Source organism: Salvia miltiorrhiza, chromosome 7, assembly GCF_028751815.1.
Source record: "Salvia miltiorrhiza cultivar Shanhuang (shh) chromosome 7, IMPLAD_Smil_shh, whole genome shotgun sequence".
Classification (NCBI taxonomy): domain Eukaryota; kingdom Viridiplantae; phylum Streptophyta; class Magnoliopsida; order Lamiales; family Lamiaceae; genus Salvia; species Salvia miltiorrhiza.
The window spans coordinates 33,158,385-33,180,837 of NC_080393.1; the positions used below are offsets into that span (position 1 = coordinate 33,158,385).

The 22,453-nt window shown below is 40.4% G+C and overlaps 2 long non-coding RNA genes across 2 annotated transcripts; one reads left to right on the plus strand and one right to left on the minus strand.

Moving 5' to 3' along the window:
* Positions 1-3,972: 3,972 nt before the first annotated feature.
* Positions 3,973-5,106, plus strand: LOC130996114 (uncharacterized). The gene is made up of 2 exons (XR_009092395.1): positions 3,973-4,304; positions 4,801-5,106. It is a non-coding gene; the product is annotated as an uncharacterized LOC130996114 (long non-coding RNA).
* A 10,035-nt stretch (positions 5,107-15,141) lies between these two features.
* On the minus strand, positions 15,142-18,073 carry LOC130996108 (uncharacterized). Its single transcript, XR_009092388.1, has 2 exons — positions 17,850-18,073; positions 15,142-16,017 (listed from the first exon to the last, which is right to left on the minus strand). It is a non-coding gene; the product is annotated as an uncharacterized LOC130996108 (long non-coding RNA).
* Positions 18,074-22,453: the final 4,380 nt, after the last annotated feature.

Sequence of the window (22,453 nt, forward strand, 5' to 3'; positions counted from 1 at the left end):
GAAATCAGCGACCATGTTCCCCTCGCGAAAGATATGGAAGATAGTAATGTGTAAACCAGCAATGTCCTGGATTATCTTCCTCCACCTGCTGAAGAAACGCCAAGGAACAGTATTAGAACGAGACCGAAAGAGATCTACTAGATAGGTGCAGTCCGTCTCAATCCAAATGTAATCCTATCCCTGAGACACAACCTGCTCCAAAGCAATAATAAGAGTGAAAAGCTCAGCCTCAAAAGCCCAACCTCGGCCACCAGAGAAGTGAAAGCAACCAATCACAGAGTTGGAGTCGCGAATGATGCCGCCAGCATAAATACAGAGAGGAGAGCCATGTACCGATCTGTCAATATTAATTTTATGCCAAGGGTGCGAAGGGGGAAGCCAGTACACATAAACATAAGAAGTAGGCCGACGAGGGTTGCCCGGCTGTAACACCCCGCAGTTTTCCATACTATTTATTAGGGGTTTTTTTTTAATAAGATTGAGATATGAGTATTTTAGAAGTTGAAGATAGAACTAGTGGGTGATTTTTTTTTTTTTAATAGAATGAGTTTTTGATAGAAATGCTGATTAAATAGAGGAGATGATGTAGTTTGTGTTTCCGATAAAGGAAGCTTAATTATTTTTTAGACGATTTATAGTGTTAAGTTAAGAGGATACCTGGCTAGATATAGAGCCGAGGTGAGTGAGTGAGACTTACTATAGATATGAGTCGAATTCATGAGACAATTAAATTGTCGTTAGATTTTGACTGATTGAGAGGTCATGTTTAAGTGAGATTAATTGATTTTTTTTTATCTAACCCACGTGATGATAACAGTTGAGATCGATTGATTTATAATTTTCCTTGGACGTGTAACACAGAGATGATTTTTTTAAATGGTGAATTATGATCTTGCTATCTATATTATAATTTTTCCTAATGGAATTTCTAAGAATTTATTTTAATGAGCTAGATGTGATGTGAATTAGGTGTATTCTAATTATGATTAATTATTTGATCACACTATTAGATGATATTGATTTATGGTTTTTAATTAGCAAGTGATTTTCTCTAACTTAGCTTTTCCTACAAGCTTGATCTCATTAATTAGTGTAGTATTGAGCAAGCCACATGTGAGAGCTTTAATTGTGCATTAATTAATTGGATGACTCAGTGGGCAAGTTGCAAGTGTGAGTATTGAAGAAGCTACACTAGTAAATTAGGGAGCAAGCTTATGCTCTAAACAAAACTCATTTCTCTCTCTCTCTCTCTCTCTCTCTCTCTCCCCCCCCCCTCCCCCATTCACACGCCTACTCTCTCTCTCTCTCTTACTTCTATCTCTTTTCCCTTTCTACCACCATGGATAACCATTCTCAAAGCTTCCAAGATCATTTCTATACCAAGAAACTCCATCAAATCAAGTCCTAAACATCTATATTCCTTGAATCAAGAACTAGTTTGGAGGGATTTTCAAGCTTGAAGCAAAAGAGAAGATTTTTACCCTTCCTTAAATAATTGAGTAAGTACTAGATCTATTTAGATCTAAGCTTGATTGAGTTATATATGTGTATAAATGGTTTAGACCTAGCAAGAAAACATCATTTTCTTTTTTTTAGTAATTTTTGAAATTTAGGGGTTCTCCCCTTCAAAATATTTTTCTTATTCTTTTCTTAATTTGGCATGAGATCTATGCTTATTGAGGTGTTTTGAGATGATTTCTATGTGTATTGAGAGACTTTGCCATGAGATATGATTTTTCATTTAGGTTAGTTTGTCTAAAATAAGAAATTCTTGAATCTATGGATTAAATGATGAATTGATGGTGAATATGAGCTTATGAGATGACTAATATGATATTTGATGGAGTAGATTGATGATTGAAGTTGATGGTCAAATTTCGGTGAGAGTTAGTTTGATGTGATTTGGGTAAAACTTATTCTATGGTTTAATTGATTAATTGATTGGTTAATAATGTAATTAGGTGATTCAATTTGATTAATCTAAGGTTGGATTAATGATTTATGCATGTTTGTAGATTTTCAAAAAGTTTAGTGTGTTAAAAATTGGGACTTTGTGATCTATGTGTTAATTGATTAAATTGGCTAAGTTTAATTGTTATTAAACATGATAGAAATGATAATTAGGATCAATTTGGTTAATTGTCAAGAATGCCTAAAATTGGTTAAGTTTAGTTTGCTAGTAATTGGGAACTTTTGATTAATGAGATAAATACTTGAATTGATGATGTTTATATGTTAGTTAGACTACTAGCAAGGAGAAAGCATGATTAATTTGGTTAATGATGTTGATTTGCGAAAATTTCTCGAGTTTAGTTTGCGTGCATACATGAGATCTTGTAAATAAGATGAGTTATGAGTCGAGCATGTTTATGTATGACTATTTGATGATTAATTGAGCTTATATATGATCATGTATTTATGTTATTGTGAATTATATGAGCTTAATTTGAATTTTTGAGAATTTTACATCGAAGAAGTCCGGAGTCTAGGTATATTTGCTTGTATGTTCAAGTTGGAGTCTTTTTATTAGGGCTGGGAATCGGGTCGGGTTCGGGTACCCTACCCGAAAAAATCGGGTACCCGAACCCGAAAATTGACCAAAACCCACACCCGATCCCGAACCCGATTCTGAAATCGGGTACCCTAATACCCGAGTCGGGTATCCGATTCGGGTATTCGGGTACCCGAAATACCCGATAGTTTTTACAAAAGCAGCAGCAAATTCTGTCGAAAAGCTAACCAAATTCGATGTCCAAATTCATACACCAAATCAGACCAAATTCATACACCAAATCGGATATTTCGATGACCAAATTCATACAGAAAAACTGACCAAATTCATACACAAAATCAGACCAAATTCATACACATACAGATCTGTATTTAAAAAAAAAAAAAAAGAAGAAGAAGAAGAAGAAGAAGAAGAAGAAGAGAAAGAGGAAGAAGAAGAAGACGGGCGGCGAGGGGCGCCGCTCGTAGTTGGAGAAGGCTCGCGGCGGTCCGGCGGGTAGGTGGAGAAGGCTCGCGGCGAGAGAGAGAGAGTTGAATAGAGAGAGAGAGTTGAATTGAGAATCTGAATTTGAGTCGGTGGGCTCAATCACTCAATACAGATGTTAGAGAATATAGAGAGAGAGAGTTGAATAGTCAATTAACTTTAATTGAGATAGAGTTGAATACAGAGAGTTGAATAGAGAGAGAGAGTTGAATAGGAGTAATTGATTAAATAAAATATATATATAATAATAAAAAATTCGGGTATTCGGGTATACCCGATACCCGATCGGGTATACCCGATACCCGATTTTTAGACCACCCTAATACCCGAACCCGACCCGATACCCTAATTTTTCGGGTATCGGGTACCCTATACCCGATTTTTTCGGGTCGGGTAGTCGGGTACCCGATACCCGATACCCTATCTTCCCACCCCTACTTTTTATGACCTTTTCTACCTACTGTTTCGTTGGGTTCTTGATACCCAAAGATCTTGAAACTTTTATGTTACGATTATATGAGAGTCTTCAGCATACCGGTAAAATATCAAGTCAATTGGACTTTGTTTACTAGTTTTATAAAATGGAAAACGAAAACTGCTACTTTCTGCCGAAATGTTCGGTGAGTAGCCAATAGAGTCATCTTTTCCAGTGTCCTTCACTAACTCTTTGGAGGCCAAATTTTTATTGTTAAGACATGCGTTTCTTAGCTAAGTACCCACCAAATTTCAAGCCTTTTTGGAAACTTTTACTATTTTTCAAAAATCAAAGTTTTCAATTGCTCAAAACTGCCGAATATGGTAGACTGTAGGAAAACAGTCATATCTCCTAAACTACTTGGAGTTTTTCATCCTAATTTTTTTTTTGAATGAAACTAGACTCAAATAGGTTTCAAATGGTATAGGTCACGACTCCAGTGGAGTTCTGTACCGAATCTGGTGAAGTCTTTAAATCGAGTCAGTGCAGAATGATGTTTGTTTGTGATGTCTATATGTGAATTTATATGTTTATGTGATTATGCTTGTTTATGTGCTTGATTGCTATGAGTTTAATTCGAGTTGAGTGTTAAGTCGAGAGTAGGACTATTGAATCCTTAGGAGTTAAGTATACCTAGGGATTGAGATTTATTTGGGTAAATAGAAGATGAGTGATAAGTTATGGTTTGAGACGAGATTGGATTTTAGTAAATGAGTTTCTAACTGAGGTTTATCTTATCCCATGAACCACTCTGACGTTGTGACATCCGAAGATACGAGCAGAGGACGGAGGTAAGATCGCCCAAGTACTACGAGAGTAAGCTAAGTTTGTCAGGTGGACATTATTTTGATATGCCTATTATACGAGCTTTCTTAAATGATATGATACTTATGATTATGAATTGAGTTAATGTTATGCTTGAAACTGATTGACTTGCCGAGTTTTGTTAATAATGACTTGTGTGTTACCCTCTACTGATGAGACGAATTCGGTCCTGCCACAAGCGGGATTTTGTGCACAAAGGTGACTGTGAGCCGTCTATCGGGTCGGCCGGTCACGGTACTTGAGAGGGAGGCCTACTTCTCAGTACCTTTGATGATGAATAGTATATGGTACATGCATAATGAATATTTAAACTGCGCAGTTACTTTATTATTATGTTATGATTTGCGAAATTGCATGCACAGGTTCTTCTCTAACTAAAACCCATGTGCGTTGCTTAATGTGGCAAGTTCAATTTATAGCTCTAAGAGCAAGCTTTCATTTGTTTTTCGGCATATGTCCACAGAGTACTTTGTACTCAGCCCTGCATGTATTTCTAAATGTGCAGGATAAGCGAGGAGGAGGAAGATCGGTCTGGTGCTGGCGGGGACTTTTTGGACGACGTTGTTTCTTTTACCGTATTCCTACGTCATACGGTAGCCTTTTGAGGTTGGATGTGTATATTTTGAACTTATTCAGGAAATACACTCTCGGCTATATGTCTTCATACATATAGTCTGATCACGTTTTGCTGCGAGACTCTGTAAATTATAAACCTTTGTAAATTTTTAACTATGCCCGCTTTGTAAACTTTGTCGAGAATCTCTGTACTTTTGAACTTATGAAGCCGATAATATTTGTGTCTTTGAGATGATGTTATTGTTGTTCATCTTTGCATGTTTTGTTGTGAGCTTCCGCTTGTTGTTTGATCTAGTTCTTCCTTCTTTACTTCATTATTTATTTAGTCGTATCGATACCCGGTCTACGCTATCACTGGCTAGACGTCGGGCTGCGACAGAGTGGTATCAGAGCAGGTCGTCTGCTCTGAGTCTATTTCTTGATCGAGTCGAAACCCTTGATTTCGGCTATTCTTGAATTGAGTCTAGTCTAACTTGAATTCTTAGGCTAGTTTGAAAGTTAAGAGTGAGCTTGAACCCTGAACCCCAGTACCTCCATCTCCTCTGGCTTATCGAGGTAAGAGGTTATTGTTGTTCTTTATTGCTTTTATGATGAGAGTGAGCATGCATTACTAATAAGTTATGTATTGTTCCGATGGGCGGATGTGACCAAGACGATGGATCGTGTTATGTGCAAGCAATATTTCTATATGAAGGAATATCAGTGATGTTGCCCCAATAGGGTACCAACTACCAACAAGAATGAGCATGTTGTCGATGTGAGATATACCAAGTAAGTTTCGGTACCTTAGTTCATAACAATTGCTAATTCTTCCTTGCAGGAGAGAGAGCCCGACAATTGAGATAGTATGAAGAGAATTTAGACATTTCATTTGAATTATAGGGATAACTTAGGGGAGTTTCTAGGATTCTATCACAGACGTTGACTTGAGGTTTTGCAGTTCGGAGTTGACAGCGTCAAGGGTGCTCTACACTTGTTACCACTACTACCGCTGGAGTAGCAGAAATAGAGAGCTTTTCTAATATCGAAGGTTGTTGACAAGACACTGATAAGGTTAATGTACTATAGAGACCTTAGGGGAAACGTAGATACTCTTGAACACTAGTACTTTATAATAGAGGTATTTTTCCCAGGACCGCATTTATTGTTGCTAGATTAGTTTATGAGTGTGGACTCACTGAGCCTTTACCCTCTTATGATCATATTTCAATCTTTATTGCGCCCATTTGAGCCCATGCTAGAGCCCGAGCCGTTTGTACTCGAGTTGATTTTTGCCAGATCCCATTGTTTCAAGCCTGAGCCGTTTGTGTTGGAGATCTTTACTTTGATGCTGGAGATTAATACATCTTTCGTTTGGTCGATTGTCCCATTTTCCAGTATTGAATTGCTTTCATTATATCCCAATTTCTGTTCTAGTTTTTATTCCAGCATTTTATTTTACACTGATTGTGACTTTTTCATCTATTCTTGAGACATCACCAATTGTTATGGAATCCTTCCTCTACTTGAACTCGCTTTTATAAGGTTCAGGCATTTTTATTCATCATATTCGATTTCCTACCATATCCAACATGAGTTAGGGATGTCTAGGTAACTAGGATGTTATAGCGAGAATCATGATCCGTAGAAAGATGATTCACGAGAATAGTTGGTAGGATACATATATTACGAGACGAGAGCAACTATCAGACCATGGATTCTCTCCCCTCAGCCACCCATTGAAAAGGCTAACCATTTCGAGGACGAGGAGAAGTGATGCTAACCTAAATCAGACAATAGCAAATTCTGAGGAGGATCGAGTTGACGGTTTGGACCAGATGATGAGTTTCATGATAGGAAATTGAGACGGTGATTAGTATAGATGTAGTATCACAGTAGTAATAGGGATGCTCATTTTAATTTATAATACCCCCTCCTTTTTATGAAGAGGTCCCCGCATGAGGAGAATTTCTATAGAGATATGTATATATGAGATGATGATGAGATGGTCTACAGATTTTCGATGCGCTTTCATTTGTACGCTCTAATTATGTGATGTTTGGATATGGACATTGTTTAGCATGAATTGCAATAATAAGGATATGATTTTAGCAGTGAGAATAGGGTTTTGTGAACCAACGATGTATGAGAATCTATTTTATGCTAACTTGCGTGTCTATCTAGTATGCCACCGAGAAGAAGAAACCAAAATCAAGAAGAAGATGACGAAGATCCTAGAAATCCTACACCGCCACCACTTCCACCACAAGGGCCTCAAGGAGTACCACCATGTCCTAAGTGTCACAAGCTACACTTGGGAGTATGTAGAGCTGGAACCAATAGCTGCTTCACATGCGGGAGAATCGGGCATTTCTCCAACCAATGTCCCAATCGTCAGCAAGGAACGAGTGGGGGAACATCGAGCCAGTGTCAACAACCCCAGCTCAGAGCGATGGAGGAAATTCTTCCACTACCTCAACCTTTACGACGTCGACGACACCGTCGAAAATATCAGTCGAAGAGTTACCATCATGAGTCCCAACCAGATCAACAACAAATCCAGTATCAACAAACTTTAGCGATCGAGCAAAAGCCTCAGGACGAGAATCAAGAAAATTCAGCAGGTATGGGAGGACTTAAATGAGCACTACTCGCAACCTTGTTTGATTCGGGTGCTTCGCACTCTCTTATATTTACACGTACGTGAACACATTAAAACTCGATATAGAACCAACTCGGTAGCATTAAAAGTAGCTACATCCTTAGGCTATATCGCCACCATTACGTGTGTATGTCCTAACTTAGTATTCGAATCAGGAACGCATAAGCTTATGGCTAAGGCTCTGAGACTAATGCGTGCGTGGAGCATAGATATTATTTTGAAAATAGATTAGTTATCTGAATTTATACGACGATACAACGCGAGGAGAAGTGGATTTCGTTCCAGCCATTCGACGAGGGACCTACACGCGGCACTAAGAGGAATTGGAAGAAAGCACTGACTATCAAAGATGCGACAAAACAGTAGTTACCCGAACGCAGAACAAGAATCTAGAGTAAAGAACGATGACAAGGCAAATGATCTGCGCCTCACAGCGCAGCATCTACGGAGTTTCAGGACTTGAAGATACAGAAAGAAGACATCCCAACGACGACGTTTCACACAAGGAACAGTCTCTATAATGTTGTAATGATACCTTTCGGACAGAAGGATGTAGATATAGGTTTTAGTTGTTGAAGAAAAGAGATGATTACTACCCCAATACTCACAGTCCTCGAAACGGACAAGGAATACATTATTAATGCAGATGCAGTGAAAAACGATACACAACATATCTCCATGTTTGCATGGATCCGGCCGCACGTCATGGGCTGGGCCTTCGTACCCTAACTCATGCCTATAAATACCACATAGCTGTGAACCATTAGAGGGAGAGAGGAGAGAGAGTTAAGGATGAATTTTGAGAGGCCATTGCTGTAGTTTTACTTTCCATAGTTAGGTAGGAGTAGTCGCCCCTTATGGGCATAGCAGTTTAATTTTCTGTTCATGTTTTCTGCGGCACTTTTGGCCGTAAGTACCCTTTTACCTTAAGTAAGTTTCTATTTCAGTTTTTACTTTATGTTTTCCTTTATGTCTTTTGCCTTTGTTATTTATTTTATGTTTGGCTAAGTTTTATATTCTGATTTGGGCAAGATGATCTAAGCATGAACACCTAACTCGAGAGGTCTAATTTGGGCATAATAACTGTATGAGCATATTCCCGATACACTAGGTTTGATTCCAAAAAGGTTGAAACAACTTGGTTAATTAATTGGTCACTAGTTAACTAGGGAGTTCTGACCACAAGTAATAATTTGGGCACAAGGCGAGTTGCCATCGACCTCCAAAATAGTACAACTGGTGTTGGAGCCGTGACTGTTGTGAAATATCGGTGTAAGAGTCAAGTGGGTCTATCTAGAGCTTAAAGCATTCTGGGCAAAGCACAACTAGCGATAGACCATCGCAGAGAGCGTGGATGTTGTCCGGGGTAGTTGATTTCCATTAGCTGACCCTTCTAAGGGATCATAAACTGAAAGGATAGATTGGGCAGGGGGTTTGTTGTGTGCGTGACGAGTGACAATAGGGGCACAACAATTCTTATGCCTATAACCACTGGTATGCGAGTATAGTGATTAATCTTTGCACCAATGATCGAGTGTCTAGTTCATGTTTAGTGATTCGAACCCAAGTCAGAATTATTTTGTTATTTGATTTATCTACCTTTGTATTTCAGTTTAGGTTGGATACCCGTTCTGCCCATAACCACGTTTTGGTCAGAACACTGCAGAAAACAAAACCCTTTTAGTGACACCCTTGCAGGAGAAGTTACTGCTCAGTTCCCTGTGGATTCGACTCTGGACTTACCACTAGCTAGTCTAGTTGTGGGTACAAGATATTTTATTTGTGCGAAGCTCAAACGACGGCTTCGTCACATATATTGACCGCTATCACCCAAGATACAGAGTACTCAAATTAATGTATTACTCTCACCCATAGTAAATCAAAGTGATACACGAATCAACATATATACCTGAAATCTTATTAGTATTAAGATTCTATTAAGTCACCGAGATCTTTATTCTTCACTTATGTCAGATAGAAGAATACATCTCACTGTGATCCTATCAATACGTTATGACGTACCAGTATAGACAAATAGTCAAGACAAACGATTTCCATCTATACTACAGCCTAGACCAACGACTCGTCCTAGAGTCATCTCGGCTGTGATCTATTTATATCTCTTAAGTTTATTCCAATTATATGACCTTCTATGATCTGTTAATCACCATATAACCTACTTATATAGAGATAAATGACATACATATGCAATCATGAACACAATCAGATTGGAGATAAAATAGTGAACTTAGGAAACATTGTATACAAGCATAAAACGTTCTTGCTTTCAGTATTCAAATCCAACAGGGATTCCGATTCCCACGAATCGAGAACCCGCTCTTGGGGATGACGAGATGGACACCTTCCCGAGCCCGACAGGGGAGGATGTTGTTGGTTCCCCAACTCTTGGGGATGATTCTGCATTGGTTGCCCATCACAACCCCTTTGCTGCTATGGAGTCGTTGGATATTGTCGACTCAGTTGATGGGAAAGAGGTAATACCGGAGATGCATAACACACAGCCAGTTCAGAAAGGGATTCTCAAGGAGCGATCCAAGCCCAAAGCCTAGAAGGCTCTTGGGGCCGCTCAGCCTCGTTCACGAGTGCCTTATAACTGCCCTTCGGCCGCCATGGCCTCTGGGACCATGACCATAAGAGGTTAGGGTGTTGATGGCGACATGGAAGGTTTAGGACTCGGGGCAGCTCACTCTGGCGCCCATTCCTGAGCCGATTCGTTACATTGATACTGGGAGTGATGGCGCGACCACTTCTCGTTACATCTCTTTCAAGCGCTCTTCTAATGATGGTTCGGTCATTCTGGATAATGATCTGTCACAACATCCCGACTCAGAGTCACTTCAGAGGGAGGTGGTCGCTAAGAGGGATGCCTTGGCGGTTGTTGGTCGGGTTCCGACTGAATTTCTTAACAGTGTTTCTGAGGCCCAGGCTAAGGGGAGCTGCCATTCATAGTTTTGTTGTTTCAAGCTCTTCGTCTGAGGCTGCTAAGATTATGTCTGGGGTTTCTACACAAATGAGGAGATCTAGCAGAGGAAGAGAATCCTCATGTGGGGGATGAGCACACCGACGATTCTTGATGAATGTTCTTGCTTGGAACATTAGAGGTATGAATAACAATGCCATCATCACTATTGTGTTACTTATAAACCTTGTCTCCTTGGTATTTTGGAGCCCAAGTCTCGTTTTACCAGCATTCCTACTTCTTATTAGCATTCTCTTGGTCTTGTTCCGATTCATCAAAATAGTCGGGGTAGAAGACGTTCTAATATCTGGGTGTTTTCGGATTTCTCTCTTGCTCCGACGGTAATATCCAGTTCTCTTTCTTGGGGTCGGTTTTCACTATTGCTTTCACTCACGCGGACTGTGATTATATTGAGCGTCAGCATCTTTGGTTTTTGGTTGGCCCGTTGTAGTGGGGAACTTCCTTATGATTGGTGATTTCAATTCTATTTTGGGAGCTTATGAGCGTTGTGGCCGGCGGATTCCGGCCACTACTCCCTGCTAGGGATGTCAATGCAGCCCGAAACCCATGGGCCGACCCGAATAACCCGACAAAATTAGAGGGTTAGGGTTGAAAAATCGCAACCCGAAAAAACCTCCAACCCGATTAGCCCGCACCCGACTAACCCGGAACCTGATAGGGCTAGCCCAAAAACCCGATGGGCTGGCCCGGTGGGCTGACGGAATTGTGACTGATGCATCTAGTTACAACTTATGCTATGTTTAGATCTATGGTATTTGCTTAAATATATATATGTAGCCTCATTAAAAAAAGTGAAATTAATTAGTTAGAATATATATGTGTGTGTGTGTGTGCAATCTCATTAAAAAAAGTGAAATTAATTACAGATTTTTTTGTAGAAATTGATTATTAGTATCTCATTAGTTAGAAATTAATTATTAGTATCTCATTTTAAAGTGATACCAATTTTTTTTTTTTTTTTGTCAATGAGACGTGCATGGCAAATTCACTAATTATTAAGTAATAATCCAGATTGATTCCAGTGCATTGATACATGTTAAACTTTACTATCTCATTTTAATATAATTTTGTTTATGTAATCTTGAATATCTTATATTTTTGCATTTCATGCTTTGCTATATAATTTATATATTTAATATCTATGTATATTTTATACATTATACATTAGATCATTAGGAATTATAAAATACAAATGATAAGTTTATTTTTACGCCTTTAACCTGATTATCCCTATGGGCTAGCCCGAAACCCGAAAGTTTAGGGTTAGGTTGAAGATTTACAACCCGAAAAAATCTCCAACCCTATTAGCCCGCACCCGACTAACCCCGGAACCCGATAGGGCTAGCCCGAAAACCCGGTGGGCTGGCCCGATTGACATCCCTACTCCCTGCAGGGAGTTCAGTGAGTTCATTGATGAGCACAGCTTGATTCAGCCTGAGTCTTCTGGTCCCTTTTTCACTTGGACTGACCGCAGACGGTATCCTTCGCCGATCGAGTCTGTTTTGTATAGGGCTATTTTATCCCTAGGTTTATGTGATGTTTGGACTACTTCTTTGGTGTTGGTGCTCCCCAGGTTGGAGTCTGATCATTCTCCTATCCTGCTTCGCTATCTGGATTCAGATGTTCATCCTCCTGGCCGGCGGTTTCGCTTTCTCACTATATGGTGCGGCCACGAGGGTTTTTTGGACCAAGTTAGGGCTTCTTGGTCCCTTTCTTTGGATATTCTTTGTCCTATGGTCCGTGTTATGAAAAAGCTGAAGCGTCTCAGACCTCTTCTCAAGACCTGGAATAAGGATACTTTTGGTAACTACAACACTACTCTTTAGCTGAGATGCAGTAGGATCTTAGCACTCTCCAGCAGAGTATTGATGATGAGGGCTATTCGGACTTGGTTTTTGATCAGGAAATGGATCTGCAAGCTAAGATTGGGACTCTGCTGATGCACAAGACGGATCATCTTAGGCAGCAGAGCAGAATTACTTAGCTGTCGGCTGGGGACAGGACTACCAGATTCTTCCATTCTATGGTCAAGTGGCGGTGTTCTTCCCACAAGATCAAATAGTTCAGCATTAATGGTGTGCTTTTTGATGACCCCCCCTACGATGGCTGCTCACGTGGTTGAGTTCTATAGTGACTTATTTACTGAGTCGCCTTCTGATCCGGTTGACAGATCTTGAATTTCTCAGTATGTTCCCGCTTCGGTCTCTTCGGCTTCTGCTGATATGCTCAGTGCTCTTCCGTCTGTTGTGGAGATCAGAGACACTATTTTTTCTATGGATAAGGACAGCGCGCCGGGTCCTGATGGTTTCTCTGGGGCTTTTTTTTAGTGTGCTTGGGCAGTTGTTGGGGAAGATATGATTGCTGCGGTCTCTCACTTTCTTACCCATGGTTACATCCCCAATGGCCTCAATGCCAACCTTCTCCGTCTTCTGCCCAAGAAGTCGGATGCGTTAATTATCTCTGATTTCCGCCCTATTGTCTTGGGTAATTTCTTCTTCATGATTATCACCAAGATTCTTGCCTCTCGCTTGAATTTGGTGGCCACTACTATTGTCTCCTAGCATCAGTTTGAGTTTATCCCTGGGAGCTCTATTCATGAGTGCATTCTTCTGGCTTCGGAGGGGGTCAATTGTATGGAGCGGTCTCTTCGCGGAAAGAATTTAGCTCTGAAGGTTGACATTAGGAAGGCATTTGACACTCTCAATTGAGATTTTATTGACACAATGCTTGACTGTTTTGGCTACCCAGATCTGTTTAGACAGTGGATTCAGACCATCTTCCGTTCGGCCTAGATCTCTGTTCTCTTCAACGGAGAACAACATGGTTATTTCAACTGTTCGAGGGGGGGTGCACCAGGGAGACCCTTTGTCGCCCATTTTGTTCGGGATTGCTGAGGAGGTGTTGAGCCGCCTCCTTTGGGATGCTGCGGAGAGAGGTTATATTTCTCAGATGCGTATGTCTCATTCTGCCCTCTTTTCGTCTCACCTCCTTTATGAAGATGATGTTCTTCTTTTCGGCAAGGCGGACAGGCGCAGCTGTGCTATGATTGATTCGATTCTTCAGATCTATGCTGCTGTTTCTGGACAAGCCTGCAATAAGGCCAAGTCCACGGTTTATTTTGGCAAAGGTGTCCCTATTCAGATGCGTCGCCATCTCAAGAGGGATCTGGGTTTCTCGATGGGCTCCCTCCCGTTCATCTACCTTGGTGTCCCCATCTTTGCGGGGAGGGTTTCGGCTGCCCGTATGGCTTGCATCTGGGACAGTATCATTTCCCACTTCCCGAAGTGGCAAGGGATGCAGTTATCTATGGCCGATAGGGTTTGTCTGGTCTCTTCTGTCATTCACAGTGCAGCGGCGCACAGAATGTTGATTTATAAGCGGCCGGCGAAGCTCTTACATGACTTGGACATAACCTATCCTTCCTTCATTTGGACGGGATGTACCACTTCCAAGCCTCACTCCTCGGTGTCCTGGAACAAAGTCTATGCCCCCAAGTCCCAAGGGGGTTTTTTCCCATATCAATCGGGGGTTTATGCTCCGTTTGGGCTGACAGATTATCACTGAGGACTCAATGGGTGGTTTTCGTCTTTTTTGGCAGCGCTATCTTGATTCTTGTCTTCGGCCTCGGTCTCCCTGGTTTTCTTCCTTTATTTGGTTGGGCACTAGAAGGACTATCTCGGATCTCATCTCGGACCCTTTCTGTAGTGTTGGTCAGGGCTCTTCGATCCTCTTTTGGATTGATAATTGGCTCGATTACAGACTTATTGATAGGATCGGGATTCCCGACACCGCGCTTCAGCATCTTCAGCAGCCTATCTCTGATTACTTTTTTGAGGGCTCTTGGAACTTCACTCTTGATGGCCTTCTCAGAAATTATTTTTGACATTATCTCGGTTCCCTCTTCGGGTGTGGGGGATTGGCGTGCCTGGACTCATTTTCATTTTGGGGAGGTTACTTCCTATCTCGTTGTTGATCACCTGCGCCCTAAGTTCCCGTCTGTGGATTGGGCTTCTTTAATTCCTATTTGCAGATCTATTGTTACTTGGCGTGTTATTTTGGGCCGTCTCTTGACGACCAACTTTCTCCGCCGTCAAGGTTTTCAGGGGCCCGGCTGGTGCCCGCTCTGTAGAGCGGCTGGGGAGGACATTGATCATCTCTTCTGGGATTGTCCGGTGGCTAGGCAGGTCTAGAGCTCTATTTTTGTCTGGTTTCGATTTGATGGTGCTTCGAACCTGGATGTGGGGAGTTTTATCATTTGGGCCATGCAGGTTTAGACCAGTCGGCAGTTGACAAATCTTTGGCGAATCAGGATTATGGCTACCATCTGGAGCATCTGGCATCACCGAAATAAAGTTGTGTTTGATGATGCTCCTATCTCTGCGGTGGTCGTGACGGTGCAAATCAAGGGGTTTATTTTGGAGGCTTCTTGTTTTAGCCTTGGGGAGATGGCGAATTCGGTGGAGGAGCTTCTCATTTTTCATGGCCTTGGGGTGCCGGTGTCGCAGCCCGACGTCTAGCCAATGATAGCGTAGATCGGGTATCGATACGACTAAATAAATAATGAAGTAAAGAAGGAAGAATTAGATCAAACAACAAGCGGAAGCTCACAACAAAACATGCAAAGATGAACAACAATAACATCATCTCAAAGACACAAATATTATCGGCTTCATAAGTTCAAAAGTACAGAGATTCTCGACAAAGTTTACAAAGCGGGCATAGTTAAAAATTTACAAAGGTTTATAATTTACAGAGTCTCGCAACAAAACGTGATCAGACTATATGTATGAAGACATATAGCCGAGAGTGTATTTCCTGAATAAGTTCAAAATATACACATCCAACCTCAAAAGGCTACCGTATGACGTAGGAATACGGTAAAAGAAACAACGTCGTCCAAAAAGTCCCCGCCAGCACCAGACCGATCTTCCTCCTCCTCGCTTATCCTGCACATTTAGAAATACATGCAGGGCTGAGTACAAAGTACTCTGTGGACATATGCCGAAAAACAAATGAAAGCTTGCTCTTAGAGCTATAAATTGAACTTGCCACATTAAGCAACGCACATGGGTTTTAGTTAGAGAAGAACCTGTGCATGCAATTTCGCAAATCATAACATAATAATAAAGTAACTGCGCAGTTTAAATATTCATTATGCATGTACCATATACTATTCATCATCAAAGGTACTGAGAAGTAGGCCTCCCTCTCAAGTACCGTGACCGGCCGACCCGATAGACGGCTCACAGTCACCTCTGTGCACAAAATCCCGCTTGTGGCAGGACCGAATTCGTCTCATCAGTAGAGGGTAACACACAAGTCATTATTAACAAAACTCGGCAAGTCAATTAGTTTCAAGCATAACATTAACTCAATTCATAATCATAAGTATCATATCATTTAAGAAAGCTCGTATAATAGGCATATCAAAATAATTTCCACTTGACAAACTTAGCTTACTCTCGTAGTACTTGGGCGATCTTACCTCCGTCCTCTGCTCGTATCTTCGGATGTCATAACGTCGGAGTGGTTCATGGGATAACATAAACCTCAGTTAGAAACTCATTTACTAAAATCCAATCTCGTCTCAAACCATAACTTATCACTCATCTTCTATTTACCCAAATAAATCTCAATCCGTAGGTATACTTAACTCCTAAGGATTCACAAGTCCTACTCTCGACTTAACACTCAACTCTAATTAAACTCATAGCAATCAAGCACATAAACAAGCATAATCACATAAACATATAAATTCACATATAGACATATCACAAACAAACATCATTCTGCACTGACTCGATTTAAAGACTTCATCAGATTCGGTACAGAACTCCACTGGAGTCGTGACCTATACCATTTGAAACCTATTTGAGTCTAGTTTCATTCAAAAAAAAAGTAGGATGAAAAACTCCAAGTAGTTTAGGAGATATGACTGTTTTCCTACAGTCTACCATATTCGGCAGTTTTGAGCAATTGAAAACTTTGATTTTTGAAAAATAGTAAACGTTGCCAAAAAGGCTTGAAATTTGGTGGGTACTTAGCTAAGGAACTCATGGCTTAACAATAAAAATTTGGGCTCCAAAAAGTTAGTGAAGGACACTGGAAAAGGTGACTCTATTGGCTACTCACCGAACATTTCGGCAGAAAGTAGCAGTTTTCGTTTTCCATTTTATAAAACTAGTAAATAAAGTCCAATTGACTTGAAATTTTACCGGTATGCTGAAGACTCTCATATAATCTTAACATACAATTTTCAAGATCTTTGGGTATCAAGAACCCAACGAAACAGTAGGTAGAAAAGGTCATAAAAAGACTCCAAACTTGAACATACAAGCAAATATACCTAGACTCCGGACTTCTTCGATGTAAAATTCTCAAAAATTCAAATTAAGCTCATATAATTCACAATAACATAAATACATGATCATATATAAGCTCAATTAATCATCAAATAGTCATACATAAACATGCTCGACTCATAACTCATCTTATATACAAGATCTCATGTATGCACGCAAACTAAACTCGAGAAATTTTCGCAAATCAACATCATTAACCAAATTAATCATGCTTTCTCCTTGCTAGTAGTCTAACTAACATATAAACATCATCAATTCAAGTATTTATCTCATTAATCAAAAGTTCCCAATTACTAGCAAACTAAACTTAACCAATTTTAGGCATTCTTGACAATTAACCAAATTGATCCTAATTATCATTTCTATCATGTTTAATAACAATTAAACTTAGCCAATTTAATCAATTAACACATAGATCACAAAGTCCCAATTTTTAACAAACTAAACTTTTTGAAAATCTACAAACATGCATAAATCATTAATCCAACCTTAGATTAATCAAATTGAATCACCTAATTGCATTATTAACCAATCAATTAATCAATTAAACCATAGAATAAGTTTTACCCAAATCACATCAAACTAACTCTCACCGAAATTTGACCATCAACTTCAATCATCAATCTACTCCATCAAATATCATATTAGTCATCTCATAAGCTCATATTCACCATCAATTCATCATTTAATCCATAGATTCAAGAATTTCTTATTTTAGACAAACTAACCTAAATGAAAAATCATATCTCATGGCAAAGTCTCTCAATACACATAGAAATCATCTCAAAACACCTCAATAAGCATAGATCTCATGCCAAATTAAGAAAAGAATAAGAAAAATATTTTGAAGGGGAGAACCCCTAAATTTCAAAAATTACTAAAAAATAGAAAATGATGTTTTCTTGCTAGGTCTAAACCATTTATACACATATATAACTCAATCAAGCTTAGATCTAAATAGATCTAGTACTTACTCAATTATTTAAGGAAGGATAAAAATCTTCTCTTTTGCTTCAAGCTTGAAAATCCCTCCAAACTAGTTCTTGATTCAAGGAATATAGATGTTTAGGACTTGATTTGATGGAGTTTCTTGGTATAGAAATGATCTTGGAAGCTTTGAGAATGGTTATCCATGGTGGTAGAAAGGGAAAAGAGATAGAGGTAAGAGAGAGAGAGAGTAGGCGTGTGAATGGGGGGGGGGGGGGGGGGGAGAGAGAGAGAGAGAGAGAGAGAGAAATGAGTTTTGTTTAGAGCATAAGCTTGCTCCCTAATTTACTAGTGTAGCTTCTTCAATACTCACTTGCAACTTGCCCACTAAGTCATCCAATTAATTAATGCACAATTAAAGCTTTCACATGTGGCTTGCTCAATACTACACTAATTAATGAGATCAAGCTTGTAGGAAAAGCTAAGTTAGAGAAAATCACTTGCTAATTAAAAACCATAAATCAATATCATCTAATAGTGTGATCAAATAATTAATCATAATTAGAATACACCTAATTCACATCACATCTAGCTCATTAAAATAAATTCTTAGAAATTCCATTAGGAAAAATTATAATATAGATAGCAAGATCATAATTCACCATTAAAAAAAAATCATCTTTGTGTTACACGTCCAAGGAAAATTATAAATCAATCGATCTCAACTGTTATCATCACGTGGGTCACATAAAAAAAAATCAATTAATCTCACTTAAACATGACCTCTCAATCAGTCAAAATCTAACGACAATTTAATTGTCTCATGAATTCGACTCATCTCTATAGTAAGTCTCACTCACTCACCTCGGCTCTATATCTAGCCAGGTATCCTCTTAACTTAACACTATAAATCGTCTAAAAAATAATTAAGCTTCCTTTATCGGAAACACAAACTACATCATCTCCTCAATTTAATCAGCATTTCTATCAAAAACTCATTCTATTAAAAAAAAAAAATTCACCCACTAGTTATATCATCAACTTCTAAAATACTCACATCTCAATCTTATTAAAAAAAACCCTAATAAGCTAATGCTAGAATCTCGACACTCTTAAAACCGAATCCTCAAAATAAATAGTATGGAAAACTGCGGGGTGTTACATCCTACCCCCCTTAAAAAAAATTTCGTCCCGAAATTTGTGTTACTCGCCATCGGAAATGAGCTCAGGGTATTTTTTTTCATCTTCTCTTCAAGTTCCCAAGTTGCTTCCTCTTGACTGTGATGTCTCGATTGGATCTTTACCAAAGCAAATCGTCTTGTTTCGCAAATGTTGAATCTTCCTGTCCAGAATAACTTCAGGTCTTCTCTTCATGGCTCAAATCTGGTTCAAGAGAGAATTCTTCTTGGCGAATGACAAGTTTAGGATTTAGCGTGTACTTCATCCGTTGAAACACGTGCTAACGTCATGGACGTTCGCAAAGCTTGGCGCCGTCGCAAATCTGTAGGCAATAGGGTCTATTTTCTCTAGTATATTATACAGTCCTATATATCTTGGTAAAGCTTTTCTTTGATTTCGAAATGATGCTCTCCGCGAGATGGGGAAAAGTTTCAGAAAAACTTTATCTTCAAGTCTTGGTAATGTTCCATACTTCCAAAATATGCTTATCATTTTTCAGACCTAATCTTCATGAAGATATGTTTCCTTTTGGATAAGGCAGTGGTTTGGCCTTATCGGTCTCTTTTGGATAGCTACCGCCTTCCGCCTTTCTCGGACTCCCCTGGAGTGCTCGGAGGATTCTTCTGCTTAGCTGATTCCGCTGCTCGGATGATTCCTCTGGCAAAGCCGACTTCGCTGCTCTGGTGTCCAGAGGAACGGCTTCCGCTCTGGTGTCTTTGATTTCTCTGGCAGCTTGAATCCTCTGGCTCTTTGAATCCGCTGGCATTTTGATTCCGCTGGCAGCTTGATTTCTCTGGCAAAGCCGACTTCGCTGCTCAGGTCCTTTGAGTCCTCTGGCCCTTTGAATCCTCTGGCCCTTTGAATCCGCTGACAGCTTGATTCCTCTGGCACTCCGCTTCTCTAGCATTTTGGCCTCCTTCCCACGAGCTGGGTCCCTGCCATTGAACTACGCCCTCCCAGGCGACCAAACGACACAAAAATAAGGAAAAAGACTCGATCCAGACTTAAAACAGACACGAAAAACGAGCACAAACATGGGCTCATCAATATGATATTTGGTTATCTGTATTAGTACCCGTATCCGGTATAGGATAATGGCATCCCCTTAAAGAGCTCAATAAGGTTTATTGATTTTAAACTCTGCATGTTGATTAAGTTCAGGTGCAATAATAAGGTTTGAGTGGTACTGCTTAAGGATTACAAAGAGATTAATTAATTTAAGCTGTCAGAGCTTTAATTAATTAATGGATGTCGGATATTTTAAATAAGGAGATTTAATAAGTCTAAATACAAGCCCCGACTCATCATCGGTAATAAAGGGGTAAGTCAGTATTGATTCTCTAGTGGAATGAATTAATACTTATGAATTAATTATGATCTGGGCTGATCATAAGAATTAATTCATTAGAGGCCCATCTTTATTCCTTGTATCTGATCCCTGGACTGACCCAAAGTCTCCTGAGCCCAGTAGGAGTAAAATTCGCCCACTACAGTTGTTGGAGCCCTATGACTGTGTTTTGTCTTTAAATACAGATATCTGTTCTCAGAATAAGACACACAAAAATTAGGGTTTTAGAGAGAGCAGTAGGGGGCGCTGACTTCAAGGTGGTCAAATTCTCTGTGGGAGTTCTCGTAGTTCGTTGTCCATCCAACGTTGGGAACTGAGCGGGATATAGTTCAGAAGATCTGAGCTGGAGTCAGATTTTCGCAAGAAACCAAGTTCTGGCAGTCTCCGAAAAATAGCCATAACTTCCTCTACAGATTGAGGTGAAACAGGCGGCCACGGAAAGCTCTTTTGAAGACGAAGAAGTCGTATCTCTACTAAAAATACGATTGGAGGTCGTTTGAGGGATCAAACGGAGCGTTGAAGTTGGCTGATCTGTTCAGTGACGAATTGGGTCAGAACTAGAGTTTTTTGATTCAATCGTCAACAGCCTCTGCGTTCAATTCACAAGTAAGTGATTCTAACTCCAAGGTGCAACACTTAAATTAATAGGAGCATGCTAGGTTTAATCGATGTATGGTAAATTAAGATAATCCAAGAGACGATCCTCGGGCAAATCGAGTATTAATTTAATTTAATATTCCTTCAATCCCACCCTTCTCATAAACAACAGCCTCAAGAGAAACCTCAGAGCAGGCTTTTTTATGACCCACCTATCGTCAGTCAGAGCGATGCTGCTAAATAGGAGTCAGCCCGGCACCGTTGCCTGACACAGTTGGCTGACCCGTAGTATCGTTTCCCTCTTTAGATCCCCTGCAATAATTAGTAGCATGGCCAACAACACCGCAAGAATGATAGTAATATGGGAGGTCCTCATAACCAAATTCAATAACAAAAACCCGATCCCCACATTTGACATCAAAATAATCAGGCACAACCTTAGAAACATCCATTTCAACCATAATATGCGCAAATTGACCCACAGAAGCATGAGCAGATAAACCATCAATAATAATAGGTGATTCTACGTGTCTAGCAATACCAGAAAGCACCTCCGGATGCCAATACTCATGAGGTAAATTGAAAACACGAATCCATACCTGGGCTAACAAGGAAGACTCCTTGTAAGGATCAAAATTTAGGACCCATGCCTGCAAATGCAGTATGCTCGGACGTAATTTCCAAGTAGTTTTTGTGAAAGCCAGCGCCATATCTTCCGAAGATGAGAATTTAAGGGTGAAGTATCCCTTACCCAGAGGAATGATCTGCTATGATTGTTCCGGCTTCCATAACTGTTGTAACTCGGCATGCAAATCAGCAGCAAAATGAGGGCGATCCCTCTTGCGAAGGATAATCCGCCCATGCAGGGCATGAGAGAAAGATCTCCCTTGCCTTTGATGGAACACCCTTTAGAGAGGACAAGACAGGGTCTGTCGTTCACCAAAGTCGGTTTCAGCACCACGTAGTCATGAGCTGGAACATCGGCTGGCCGATTCCCCGTCGGCTTGAGAGTAACCGCAAAAGAACACCGGATTACTTGGCCGTATTCTGACCCTTGCCGATTTGACCCTTTCCGAAGGTTTGTTCCGGTGGCGAAAGATTGCACGAAGACGGCCCCCCAAGTCAGAGGGTAGTCTCGGCAAAAAAGTTTGGCGTTGCCGCCTTAGATGACAGTAGAGTCTCTTGAACAGTCGTCCTTTGCAGATCCGAAGTAGAAACCTTCGGATTATGGCAGTCAAAAAGTGTGGGATTCTGATCGGGGCCAGATGAAAGCTTTGCCCCGAAGTTCGCAGTAGCCGGAGCGAGACCGCACTCCAAAAAGAGAGTGCCGACATCGGAGGAAGAATCCACAGGCGATACATGAGGGTTGGAGGCGGTAGAAATCATTGATGTCCAACTAGGGTTTCCTTCAGGACTGGTGCATGAGGCAGCGGCTAGGCATATTTCAGGGAAAAGAATCACCTCTGGAGCCGAGACGGCCATAGAAGGAACACGACCGATCGGAGGCGGGGCGAAAGACGTCAGCGC